The sequence below is a fragment of the Schistocerca cancellata genome, chromosome 4 (assembly GCF_023864275.1).
Source record: "Schistocerca cancellata isolate TAMUIC-IGC-003103 chromosome 4, iqSchCanc2.1, whole genome shotgun sequence".
NCBI classification, from domain to species: Eukaryota; Metazoa; Arthropoda; class Insecta; order Orthoptera; family Acrididae; genus Schistocerca; species Schistocerca cancellata.
The window spans coordinates 539,505,879-539,521,129 of NC_064629.1; positions in this window are offsets into that span (position 1 = coordinate 539,505,879).

Sequence of the window (15,251 nt, forward strand, 5' to 3'; positions counted from 1 at the left end):
CATTTTGAAAATCATTAGGGAATTCAATATTCTGAGATCCATAGTGTCAAGAGTGTGCTTAGAATACCAAATTTCAGGAATTACCTCTCACCATGGACAATGCAGTGGCCGACACCCTTCACTTAACAACAAGAGCGGTGGTGTTTTTGTAGAGTTGTCAGTAGTAACAGACAAGCAACATTACATCAAATAACCATAGAAATCAATGTGGGATGTACAACAAATGTTTGCTTTAGGACAGAGTGGCAAAATTTGGCATTATTGGGCTATTGGTTGCATCCCAGGTGATTTAAAACTGTGGCCTGGTCATATGAGTCCTGGTTTCAGTTCGTAAGAGCTGACGGCAGGGTTAGAGTGTTGAGCAGCCCCTCGAAGCTATGGACACACCGTGCAATCCGGTGATGGCTCCAAAATGGTGTGGGCTGTTTTTACATGGAATGGAGTGGGTCCTGGTTATGTTTGACTACTTGGAGACCATTTGCAGCAATTCATGGACAACAAAGGAATTTTTATGACTGACAATGTGCAATGTCACTGGTCGACAATCTTTCGCTATGGGTTTGAAGAACATTCTTCACAATTCAAGCAAATGATTTGGTCACCCAGATTGCCCACCATGGATTCCATTGAACATTTATGGAACATAATTGAGAGGTCAGTTTATGCACAAAATCATGCTCCAGTAACACTTTTGCAATTATGTGTGGCTACAGAGGCAGCATGGCTCAATATTTCTGCAGGGGTCTTCCAACAACTTATTGAATCCATGCCACATCAAGTTGCTGCACTACGCTTGGGCATAATGAGGTCTGACACAATATTAGGAGGTATATCGACTTTTGTTAATTAGTATGTTTTTGGTATAGGTTTCTGCTGCAGTATTGATTTATTTACTCATAGTGATTACAAAGTTAGACAATAAGCCTGTTTCAGCATTTTTGCCATTTACGAGCATATCTGTGCCCATTTTAGTTTCTATGTCCATGTATGACACATTATACTCGTGTCTTAGCTGGTATGATGCAGTCAATACTGTATCTTGTAGCATAAGTATCAGTTAGCGTGAACTATGATTTCCATTGTAAACATACAGCACTTTTGGAGCCAGAGTTCATAAAAAGCTGTCAAAAGTAATTTTATCAAGATCACAAAAACATAGTTGCTTAGAAAGAATGTGATCGTAACATACCAGAAAAAAACAAAGGTGCTTAGAAAGAATGTGATCGTAACATTCCAAAAAGATAACTGATGCTTACACTCAAAGATGCAGCTACGATGTAAGCATAATGTGCCATATCCAGTCACAGACGCTAACATAGGCATAGGGAACAATATTATACTTATTAAACCATCTGTAAGGGCATGCTTAATAATGCCAAAAATGAGCTTGTCGTGTAACTTTGTAATCACTACGACTAAATAAATCAGTGGTGCAGAAGAAATCTCTGTCAAAAATACTATGTCATTCCTTGACCTCAGGCATCCTGTGGGACCACAAAAAAAGATATTGTGATCAGATTAATTACATTAGTAGTGAGTGTGCATAACTGAAGTAACTTTCACTGTTAAATTTTATTGCATTCTCTTAATTTTTATGCAAACAATGTGGGAGTGTCGTACTTCCACATAAATATCCTTTATTGGTTTACTCGGCATTTACTTCACCAAAAAAAAAAAAAAAAATTAGTAAACAGGAGAAAACCACGAAGAAAATACTGAAGTTACAGAACCATCCAGTTGCACACAGAGTAACATATTGCACACAACAACAGCCGCAAAGTCATTTAGTGTTATGTTGTTTAAATGACTAAATAATACACTGAAGCACCAAAATGATAGTGATTGCGATTTTTGTGATTTTTTATTGGTCCCATAAATTACCTTTTGCACAGATATGTACTTGTATCATAGGACAGGTTATTTGGCTTACAATCTAGATAATATGAAATATAAAAGTATATAAAATAGCTAACACATTAATTATACATAGGAGCTTTCACAGTATATATATAATATTACATGGTACACAACGACTTATGATGCAGTATATTCATAATATTACATGGTACAAAATGACTTATGATACATGATACATACAAAAAATAATAATAATAATTTTGTGAGACATAATTAGCTTATATTATACATCAGTGGTTCCCAATTATAGTTATTTCCTTAACACTGATTTCTGTTACTAGTTCTTTTTATGATGCATGTGACAAAGAAATAATGAAATCAATGTGGGATGTACAACAAATGTTTGCTTTAGGACAGTGTGGCAAAATTTGGCATTATTGGGCTATGGCAGCAGGCAACCAATGCAAATGCCTTTGGTAATGGCACATCACCTGCAGCATTTCTTCAAGGCTCGTTACTGTCTTGGTTGCATCCCAGGTGATTTAAAACTGTGGCCTGGTCATATGAGTCCTGGTTTCAGTTCGTAAGAGCTGACGGCAGGGTTAGAGTGTTGAGCAGCCCCTCAAAGCTATGGACCCAAGTTGTCAAGAACACACCGTGCAAGCCGGTGATGGCTCCAAAATGGTGTGGGCTGTTGTTACATGGAATGGAGTGGGTCCTGGTTATGTTTGACTACTTGGAGACCATTTGCAGCAATTCATGGACAACAAAGGATTTTTTATGACTGACAATGTGCAATGTCACTGGTCGACAATCTTATCACTCACAGGATGAACTTTTGATCACTATTTGCTAATGTAGTCAGCTACACTATAAAATTCTCCTTGTATCAGGAACTTTTTTAGAGTTGTGGGGAACATTTTCTCAGTTTGAGGTCTTGTAATTTCCTTGGCATTGCTTGTATTAACTTGATGCCAGAGTATGTGGATTCTTTTTCAAAAATCTTAAGTCTATGTGGAATGCACCGCAGCTGTTTTCTGTTCCTTGTGTTGTATGTATGAACAGTCTCATTAGTCTCCAGTTTTGTGTGATCACGTAATGCACTCACAATGGTCTTGAATATATACAATGATGGAAATGTTAGAATGTTTAGTTCTTTGAAACAAGTTTTACACCAATCTTTTTGTTTCTTTTTCAATATAATTTGAATGGCTTGCTTCTGTAATGTGAATATTCTCTTCATTCCTGTGATAGTTGAGTTCCCCCATACTGTGATTTCATAATGCATGTATGGTTCAGAAAGGCCATGAACTACAGTGCACAAGAGGTCTTGGTGAGTGTACTGAGTGAATTTTTTCATTACAAATATCACTGAGCTTAGCTTACTGGAAACAGTATTTATCTGCTGTTTCAAATTTAGCTCACTGTCTATTGTAATGCCCAAAAACTTAACTGAAGGTACTTCTTCCAGTCCTCTTTCATCTAAGACAACATCCATATGTTCTTATTTTTGTTTATTTTTGAAGACCATGTACATAGTTTTTTCAGATTAATAATTAACTCATTTTCAGAGAGCCATAGTGCTGTACTACTGACTGATATGAATATATTTTTCTCAAGTGCCTCCAAATTGTAGGTAACATTTAGCACAGTCATATCATCTGCATAAAGTATTTTGATTTCATTTTCACATATTTGTATATTATTAACAAATAAATTGAAGAGAGCAGGTCTCATTACAGATCCTTGAGGTACACCATACTTAATGCTTCTAACTTCTGATCTGTATAAGTTATTAATGGCTACATATTGCCTCCTGTTACTTAGATATGATGTTATCCAGTTTGCTGCAAGTCATCAAATACCAGTATTCTCTAGCTTCTTTAATAGGACTGTATGATCAACTGTGTCAAACGCCTTGGATAGATCAAAAAAAACTCCAGACACTACCATCTTGTTGTCCAAGGCCTGTACAATTGATTCTGTTATGTTTCAATTGCCATTTCCATTAGTTTCGCTTTCTGATATCTGTGCTGTGCTGGAGTTATTACATTATGTTTTTCCAACTAAGCAGTTAGTCTGTTTAGCATGAGAATTTCTAATATTTTGGAGAAGCCTGATGCTAAAGATACTGGCCTGTAGTTGTTAGGGTCATCATATTTCCCTTTTTGTATACAGGTACTACTTAAACTAATTTGAATTTATCTGCAAATACTCCTTCTTGGAAAGAGCAGTTGGCAACATCCAGTAGTGGCATAATTATTTCTGCTGCCACCTGCTTGATTAGGTAGTTTGACACTTCATCATGTCCAGTGGACTTTTTTTGCTTTCAGCTTCTTCATAACATTTGTCACTTCCTTTTCAGACACTTGTTTCAGGAACATTGAGTGGCTTGGCTTATCTGTCACAATAGTTTGGCGAGTTCCTTGGGTGTTATATCCATACTTCAGTTTTTCTATTGCATCTGTGTAGTTATTATTCAGGATGGCAATTTTTATTTTATCTGTGATGATTCTGTTATTTACTGTCATAATTTCTATTTCATTTGTTTTCTGTGAGTATTTTTTCTTGCCCCTCTCTAAGTTAATTATATTCCAAGCTGCCCTCATTTTATTTGTTGATTTTGAAATAGTCTCATTAATTGATTTTTCTTTTTCTTGTCTTATCAACTGCCTGTATTTCTTTTGGTGCTGCCTGTAGGTTTCAATATTTTCTCTCGGTTTCATTTCTCTTAAGGTAGCTCTCTGTTCTATTATTTCCTTTGTGATCCATAGCTTATTTTCGAGATTTTTTCTTTTCCTCTTGGTTTTTGAAAATGCTAAATTGAAGTAATGTGTTATGGTGTCTTGGAAAACATTGTATTTTTCATCTGTTCCTTGGGCTTGAAGTGAGTCCGTCCACTGTTCTTTTCTTAACATCACTTTGAAGATGTTGATATTTTGTTGGCTGATAAGCCTAACATCTCTTTCTATCTCCTATCTTCCATTTGTGTGTTCAGATTTCCGTGTACTTCACAAAGCTGCCTAAAATGATCAGAAATTCCTGTTTGTAGGACCTTTGTTGTATAAACATTGCTATCTATATTATTATATTGTCAATAAGTGAGTCAGTTCTCAAAGTCACTCTAGTTGGTTCCGTAACAGTTGCCTTCATGTTGTATTGTAGTAGCAGCTCCTCAAATTTTTGCTTTCTCTGTGTCTCTCTTCCCATATTAATGTTAAAATCAACACATATTACACAATCTTTCATTTTGTTTTTTTCTAGTAGAATGGAGGAAAGGATTTATTTTGCCACTTGGTGATCGGTACATACAGAATACTCTTAACTCATTGTAGATCATACCTGTAATTTCAAAATCTGTTTCTTTGCAATTTGCTAAAGTTTTGTGTGTATCATTCATACTACTATCATAATTCTCTGCTGTTTGGACAAATATTGCTACTCCTACACCTCTATATTCTGATCTGCAGAAATAGTTTACAAGAACATAGTTTTTTATAGTAAGACTGCAAATTTCATTTCCTTTTAAGCCATGTTCACTTATACACTATATGTCTGGGAATATTTCATTTGCCAGTAGTTCTACTTCTAGTTTTTTATTACTCATGTATTGCAGATTTTGATGCAAAATTCTGAGCTTGATCTCTTTTTGCTTACTAATAAAATTCTCAGTCTCTATTTGATTAGCATATTCATGTTCTTGCCATTAACATTTAACTTCCAGTTTTTTGCTTCCCTTGGCTGTACCATGAAAAATCATCTCCCAAATGTTGAGACGTAATCTTTCTTCTTACTAAAGTTCTCATGGGCATTGATTCACTAGGCTTTCCTTTATCCCTTTGTGCAGCAGTTTGCTGCTGTTCTTTATCTTTATTGCTTTTGCATTTTGGGCTTAGTTCCAGTAATATATGCTCTTCTTCTGCAGTGAGTTTTGGGTTTTTATTTAGTGTCCTTGTTTCTATTGTGGATATGTTACAATTCAGCTCAGTCTTATTAGCCCTAGCTATTTTTTGTTGCAACAGTTTTGCCTTTCAGATTAATTTGCAATGATATTGCTTTTTCTGGTGTTGGATATTTTGGATTTTGAATTGGATCTATCATTTCTACTATGGAGCTCTCAAAATTCACCACTTTTTGGTTTTCAATTACTTGTCTTCATTTATACTGTGGATAGGCATGCATATTCAAATACAGAGATATTCAAACAGACAAAATACGGTACTGCTGTCGGCAATGCCTACATAAGACAACAAGTGTCTGACACAGTTGTTAGATCAGTTCATGCTGCTACAATGGCAGGTTATCAAGATTTAAGTGAGTTTGAACATGGTGTTATATTTGCCACACAAGCCATGGGACACAGCATCTCTGAGGTAATGATGAAGTGGGAATTTTTCCACATGATCATTTCATGAGTGTACTGTGGATATCAGAAATCTAGTAAAACATCAAATCTCTGACATCGCTGCATCCGGAAAAAGATCTTGCAGGAATGGGAGCAACAACAACTGAAGAGAATCGTTCAACATGACATAAGTGCAACTCATCCACAAATTGCTGCAGATTTCAATTCTGGGCCATCAACAAGTGTCAGTGTGTGGACCATTCAATGAAACATCATCAATATGGGCTTTTGGAGCCAAAGGCCCACTTATATAATCTTCATGACTGCACAACACAAAGCTTTACAGCATCTCTACAGGTGGTATCATTTAGAGGGTTTCCTCCAGCATTAGAAACAAAATAATTTTCAGAAGTCAGCCTATTCCAGTGGATCAAACCAAGTAACATTTGTGAAAACAAGCCAAGGAGTCATTGTTGCGGTATGGATTGACAGTCATTTAATTCTGATGCAATGAGTCCACTTTCATTATAGTTTGGCATAGGCACTTCATTTAATGAGCTCTATATGATTTTTGTGTGTCTTTTAAATATATGTAAGTGAGCATGTGGAAAAAGAGTACTATGTGTGCCCATTGGTGAAATGCACTGAGTATCTAAACTTGGATTATATGTGATACTGGCAGAGAATAGAAATCCCACCTGTCACATGGTTGGAATGATTCTAACAAAATGACAAAAGTTACATTTTATGTTTTCCTTCGACAATTCTAAAACTGTGCCTTCTAGCAAACATATTTCCCAGTGCAAAATTAAGGTACATCGAATTTCCTACAAAAAGGGTCCTATTTATTTTTTCTCTATGCCTAATAATTTCTGCATTACAGGAGATAGAAAAATCACAGATTATTATTAGAAACAGTGCTTTAATGGTATAAAATTTATGTTGACTGTTAAATGGAGTGAGTTAAAAACAAATATTAAATGTATGTAGCATGTCTAAGTGCCATGGAGCTGAGCCGTACTAAGGGATAAATAGTGTTCTGAACGGGAGGGGGGGAAGGGGGGGGTCAGAACAGAGTGGAGGGTAAAAGCTCAAGGGAAGGTAGGTCACTGAATTGCAGTCATGCAAATCTCTCCTTCATAGGTCTGCAAAATGAAGAGCAAGCTGGCAGTTCCTTATTCCCTCTACTACACTTCATCACTAAAATCAACTGGAAGGGAGGGGCGGGGCAGAGCTTATTTTCCACAAAGTGTGTTAGCACTACATTGAATACAGATGTGAGTTGTTAATAATAGAAATATGGACAGATTCAACCTAAATCTCCGCACACTTTTCTACACTGTCGCAGAGGAAATTGACTCTTAGTCATCCTGTAGGGCAGCTGTAGCATTCTTCCAGGAGAGGCATCTTCCTGTACAATGAGCACTGCTTGCTTTTTATTTTGAGGACAGACTATACTTGTGCAGCATTTTCTCTCCAGCTCTCTTATGGGAGAAGACAAAATAACTCCACTGAGGTCATGATTATACAGGGTGAGTCACCTAAAACTTGCACCGCAAATATTGTGGAAATGGAGACTGTTATTGATGTGTGGTTTTAATAGAATTGATTGGTAGTCAGAGAACTACTCTCATGCACATAGTCATGTCATACCCCTCCCCATCCAGCTCCTCCCCCCCCCCCCCCCCCTCCTCGACTTATCTGGATGATCAACTGTTCAGTTGCAGCATATTGCCCAGCCTTCCCACACCACTGTATTTAGTGTTCACCTAGGGAATCAATTGCACGAGTACACAAATAGTTTTAGTTTCCATGATAGAGTCATTAATTCATTTATGATTCACTTTCCCCACAGTGTGTGTTTACAAGAAGATTATATCATATTAGTCAAAAACACACCACATACTATGCACATCATGTGACAAATGGATATACAATGTATCCATCACAGAAAGGAGGTGTCAATTGTAGTGTGACCCAACAGTGTATATCACGCCAATGTGAAAATTCTTACCACAAGCAGATTTAGTGTATATCACTTAAGTGTATATACACTCCTGGAAATTGAAATAAGAACACCGTGAATTCATTGTCCCAGGAAGGGGAAACTTTATTGACACATTCCTGGGGTCAGATACATCACATGATCACACTGACAGAACCACAGGCACATAGACACAGGCAACAGAGCATGCACAATGTCGGCACTAGTACAGTGTATATCCACCTTTCGCAGCAATGCAGGCTGCTATTCTCCCATGGAGACTATCGTAGAGATGCTGGATGTAGTCCTGTGGAACGGCTTGCCATGCCATTGCCACCTGGCGCCTCAGTTGGACCAGCGTTCGTGCTGGACGTGCAGACCGTGTGAGACGACGCTTCATCCAGTCCCAAACATGCTCAATGGGGGACAGATCCGGAGATCTTGCTGGCCAGGGTAGTTGACTTACACCTTCTAGAGCACGTTGGGTGGCACAGGATACATGCAGAATTGCATTGTCCTGTTGGAACAGCAAGTTCCCTTGCCGGTCTAGGAATGGTAGAACGATGGGTTCGATGACGGTTTGGATGTACCATGCACTATTCAGTGTCCCCTCGACCATCACCAGTGGTGTACGGCCAGTGTAGGAGATCGCTCCCCACACCATGATGCCGGGTGTTGGCCCTGTGTGCCTCGGTCGTATGCAGTCCTGATTGTGGCGCTCACCTGCACGGCACCAAACACGCATACGACCATCATTGGCACCAAGGCAGAAGCGACTCTCATCGCTGAAGACGACACGTCTCCATTCGTCCCTCCATTCACGCCTGTCGCGACACCACTGGAGGCGGGCTGCACGATGTTGGGGCGTGAGCGGAAGACGGCCTAACGGTGTGCAGGACCGTAGCCCAGCTTCATGGAGACGGTTGCGAATGGTCCTCGCCGATACCCCAGGAGCAACACTGTCCCTAATTTGCTGGGAAGTGGTGGTGCGGCCCCTACGGCACTGCGTAGGATCCTACGGTCTTGGCGTGCATCCGTGCGTCACTGTGGTCCAGTCACAGGTCGACGGGCACGTGCACCTTCCGCCGACCACTGGCGACAACATCGATGTACTGTGGAGACCTCACACCCCACGTGTTGAGCAATTCGGCGGTACGTCCACCCGGCCTCCCGCATGCCCACTATACGCCCTCGCTCAAAGTCCGTCAACTGCACATACGGTTCACGTCCACGCTGTCGCGGCATGCTACCAGTGTTAAAGACTGCGATGGAGCTCCGTATGCCACAGCAAACTGGCTGACACTGACGGCGGCGGTGCACAAATGCTGCGCAGCTAGCGCCATTCGATGGCCAACACCGCGGTTCCTGGTGTGTCCGCTGTGCCGTGCGTGTGATCATTGCTTGTACAGCCCTCTCGCAGTGTCCAGAGCAAGTATGGTGGGTCTGACACACCGGTGTCAATGTGTTCTTTTTTCCATTTCCAGGAGTGTACATAATGAATAATGACTAACTGCCTAAAGAATAACCTGCAAGATGTCATTGGATATAGTTTCTATTTTGCTTCACGATAAAATTATTTTAGTAAAGGAATGAAATCCTCTTCAATGTTTCAACCTTTCCTCATTCATTGGTATTATTACTTAAACCTACAGTGAGCAGATAGGGCAACACTACTCTAGGCCCTAGCAGACAGAAGTACTTCTTGTAAGCAAAAGCCGTATCTCCTCCAGTGCCTATAAAAACAATAAAGAGTATGAAGGAAGAGGGTCACCAGATCACATCCTTGGCCTGTTCAAAGACCTGGTCATTGAATAAAAACTGTTGTCATCCTCATACAATGATCTAAATCTATTGGTTTGTCACCAACCTTTACCACAATTAACTCTTAACAGTCATATGACAAAACCAGACAAGATAAACACATCAAAACTTACTAAAATATTGCAATAAAATCCTGAAATCATTAGTTCCTGATATGGTTTATGCATTAGCCTTTAAGGGGTCATATCAGTAAAGTAACGTGTTGCTGGACTACATGGCACATTAGTACTGTTGTTGCACATAATAGGCCCTTAATTTTAGAATAGAGACTTGTCATCTCTTCCTCCCCCTCCTCCTCGTCTTCCTCCTTCTCACAATCTTGTTACATAGGTTTGGTTTATCTGACCTTGAGGCACCATTTTGTTTGGGGTATGCACATTGTTAGACCAATCTCCATCTTCTTTATATACTTTTAAACAAATGTCTGCCAAGTGGCTAGAGACTTAAGTCATCTGTTCTGCATAAGATGAGTCATCTAGTCTGCATAAAATGTAACCATACCATTTTTGTCTGAAAACAGTACCCATTATGGATCAGATTGCAGGTTCCAAACTACCCCTTATATATTCATTAAGGATCTTATCCTTAAGGATGATCCCACTTGAGACATCACAGTTAATGCATCTCCTTTGAGTGTACTTTTTTCTGATGTCTCTTCCCTGTGACCTATACCTCACTGTAGGACTAATAGCTCTTCTGTATACTTTCTCTTGATTTGGTTCCTTTTAATTGGACAGAGACCTGAAAAGATCAATCCTACCTAATTCTGTATTCTGTAGTAGTTGTGCTGATGGTCATACCAGCACTCTAATGCCTCTCACCACTTCTCCAGCAACTCTTGACTGTTTTGTTCGTCTTATATCAATACCATGTCATCAGCTTACAAAATATTCTGGTGACTTTTATAGTGAGGTACTCTGATAATTCATAATAATATTTAACAGGAGTGGGCACTAGAGTTCTGTATAGATATACTCCAACATTTACATTGAAACTCTCCCATTGTCCTTCTGAACCCCAGACATGCATACTAACATTATTGTACATATTTGCAAAATGCTCACATAATGTTCAGGTACATCGGGTTCTTAAGCATGCCATATTAACAACTGAAGCACGCAGTCAAAGGCTTTTCTAGACCAGTAAATCACAGCCACAGATTTACCCTTACCCATTGCCATTCTTACAGCATTTACTTTGTGTGGTGCCTTTGCCTAGACAGAAACAATATTACTTTTCTGTTCCTTCTCCTATCCTTCCTCCGCTTCAGCATTTTAGGTTACTCTTTTTCTTCTTCCTCCCTGTGTGCTCCTGAAGGCTGGTTCATCCATCTGATATGTAACAAGTGACTTGGTAAAGCATAATTCCCAACCCTGGGTCGACGGGTAGGGTTTGCATGTATTCCCTGGTACAGGACAGGCCCAGGGAGGGGTGATTGCCTAAGCTGTTACCTCCCCAAATTGCCAATTGATCCCTCTTTCAGGTATTCAGGAGATGTGACCTGAGGTGTAAACAATCATTTAAAGTGTGTACGACCTCCCTCTGAGCGGAGAGGGGGGAAGGGGGGGGGGGGGCAGTTGGAAGGAGTGCACCATCAGAGATGCTGGCAATTGTGGGGGATTTTCTTGCACTGAACCAAAAATCTTCTTCACAGTCTATGTCTACTAAACATAAACAGAATGAGGCTAACGATTCAAAGATGCAGGTTGAGCTTACTAAACAAGCCTGTGACGAAATGGGCTATTATTCTTCAAATCTTCTCTCCTTTCTCTATCAGTCCTGCCTCATAATTCAGTATGAGTACTGAAGAGAAATACTTAGGTGTACAAGGCAGAAACGCAACTGCTTTCAGGCCATTCTTCTGTCTGTGAGCACTATAATCTGACAACTTTTTCCCATTTAAATCACGAGAATAAGTGGAGCAATAATAAGTGGAGAATAATTGGAATGAATTAGCAGAGGTTTTTAACTTGGCGGAGGCATCTCTTACACATCGAAATCAGGTTCATTCAATTGCTGTAGATCGGAGACTGGAAGACTTGTGAGAATACGGCAAGTAAACAATACTCTGACGAAAGGGGATTTTAGGGGTGAGCCCTATACCGTTTCTTCTAAGTATTGTGGGCAGACATACTACAACCTCTTTCATACGTCTCGTGAAGTGATTGTAATGAGAAAATTAGGGCCTAATACGAAGGCTTGCACAAAGCGATGATCAGCAGTATAAGTTCTGACTTTTGATTTTCTCGTTAAATAAGATACAATATTCTCCCATGAGTTTTGCGGACCTATAAATGGATGGACTGACGTCTAAATAGGTAGACTAACACTAATTTCTCGTATCTTATTTTCGCGGTCTTTATGCAAAATGTACAATAACAGCAGTAGAATCCTTCTGTGGTCAGCTTCAAATGTCAGTTCTGAATAGTGTTCTTCAAAAAGAACATCGTCTTCCTTCAACTGGTTCTCAATAGGAACACTTCTATAGGGCTGTATGCTGAAGGAAGCCTAGGTCTTCAGACTTGTACACGTGTGGGATGTGTTGGTCAGTAGACAGGTATTTGGTTATTGCCCACTGTGTCAGCTTTTTGGAATATTTCGAAAACACGTTTCGGTTTGCAGGAGGGCTGGGGGGAAGCATATTGTTCAACATCCTGGTATTTACCCCAACACATTTAAGTGCCCAGTCCTGCTGAGAAGAACAGAACTACTTTTGTGAGACTGGAATAATTAACAGCTGGCTGCCACAGCGAGCGAGGGGTTACAGGTACAGAGACTCCCCATCTCCTTACGATCCAAGAAAAAGTCCGCAATAGATGCTGCCTCCTGAAACTCCTCTTCAGCTGGACACGGGAACGGCATCGTTCCACCATCCTTCACATCTACAAATCCTTGATCTGCCCCATCCTTTGTTATGCCAGCGTCTCCTAGATTTCCGCCCCTCCCAGATTCTATAAAGCCCTCCAAATCCTTGAACGCCATGCACTCTGCCTCCTGTCCCCCACACAGATCCTCTACGACCTCATCCCCATCCCACATCTTCTTCTTTTACTCAAACACATCCACACCCTGTACATCGTCCGCAGACTCGATCCACCCCACCTCCTGGTGTCTTCTATCCTCTCTACCCCCAGCCCATTGCCTTCACCATTGTTGCCCCCCCCCCCTCTCTCCATCTCCACGCCCTCCACCTTCTTTCCCAAGGCAACTTCCAGCACCTATCCCTCCCGCATGATGAGCTTCACCATGATATCTACCCCTCTTACCAACTCTAGTTCTACCTTCCCCCCTCCCACTCCTCAGGGATCACTCTGCCCTCCTCTTCCCTTCCCCTGAGTAGTTTTCCTCCCTCCTCCACTCCCTCCCTTTCCAGCGCACCCCTTCCGTATCTCTGTGCTCCCTCCTGACTTGTCTTCCCTCTCTGTCTCCCACTGCACCCATCTCCTGCTCCTTAGTGCGCCCCCTGACCCACTTTCTTTTCATCCCAACCCCTCGACCCCCTCCTACCCCACTGTCCTTTCTTGTCCCCTCTTTTCCCTTCTCACAGGCCTCTCCTCCCTCAGCAAGTCCCTCCCGGTGGGTTTTATTCTTTGTCGTGTGTGCTCCGTCCTGTGCAGTGGTTTTAAAGTGTCATCATTCTGGAATGTATTAATAGTGTGCCCAACTTTTCACTTGTGCATGTGACTTCAGTGTATTTTATGTGCTCTGCAAATCGCCATCTGTGTTTATTATCTTTATGTGGACTTTTTAAACTGTTCAACAATGAATATCTCCTTGTGAGTGTATATTTTAAGCCCCACTGTCTCCCCTTGTTATGTTGTTATGTCCCCTTTTTATCGCCTTTTATGTGTATCATTTCATCTTTCTATTTATACTGTCACTTGGCTGAAGAGCGATGGAGAGTGCCACTGACAGTCCTTCTGTGATCATATGGGGCTGGGGAATGAAATCACAATAAAGGAAAAAAAACAGGCATAGTGAGAAAGTGGGTTGCCATTCTAATAGTATTATTACTCATCCTTATGTTCTTCCCAGCAGCAGCTATTCACATACAGAGCAGCAGGAGACTACTCCCCTGTACTTCAGTTACAGCTTACACTCCTGTGATTACTTCCCATATAGGGGTATTGGCTAGACTGGCTGGAGCAACTCTTTAGTTCTCTCTGCTAGACTAATAGAGAAAATATCCTCTCCACATCCTACAGTTATTGACAAATGTGGCATAAGCTACTGTCTAGCAGCAACCAAAATTGTTTAAATAAAGAATATTCTGCTCTACATACAAAACGAAGACTTATTTCCATCCTAAACAGCGGCCCAGCACAGAGGAAGTCTTCCCAAATGGGGGAGGTGAGAGGAGAGGGCCAACAGCGCCCTGCGGTGGTCTTGTGAACTAGGTCAGTTGGTCTCCAAATATCGAAGTGATCACAAAATTTGACATTCCCTCTAATAAATTTAAATTTCCCTTCATTTTTTGAATTTCCCCTCCAAAATTTCAGTTTCCCAGGATTTCCAGGGGAGGGGAAAGAGACGTACATACCGGCTGGGGAAAACCCATGATATTATCAGGTGATTGGGCTAATTAATTGATCAGTTAATTAATGTGCATAATTAATTTGATATCAAAATTGCACCCATGCTCTCATCACCTCACTAATATCGGTATTTCACAGCTACTAAAGCTAAATAGTGACTGTGCAACTCTGCCTTATTCAAGAATATTTATGTTACAACAATTAGCCTTCAAGACTATGAATTCACTGGTGAAAGAGAATGTTACTGCTTACAAAATGTTTCAGTGGGTGAAATCACAAAATTTTTCTAATGTGCTTTTGGTTATTTATATGAAGAGTCATTACAACTTGAATGCTCTCGATTACTACATGTTCCCTGCTCACTTTGTATGCACAGACTCAATTTGCTTAAAAGGAATGAACTCATTTCAAAGTATGAGCCCTGCTTTAAGCACTGTGAGTCAAATACACAATGACAGATTGATGGACCACCATCAATTAAGATGTATTGTGTTAGAAGTATAGGTGAAATTACTAGTAATAAATAATGATGTCTGTACCATAGTTACATCAGCCAAGTAAGATGTTACAATTTTTTAATAACCTATAGCTTTACTTCATGGTTTCTATTATGATGAACATAGACACTTCATATTGAAATATGTTACATTTGTAGTATACACAGAAGATGCCAGAATAATAGAGACACCCTCAGGCAGCATTGAATCAC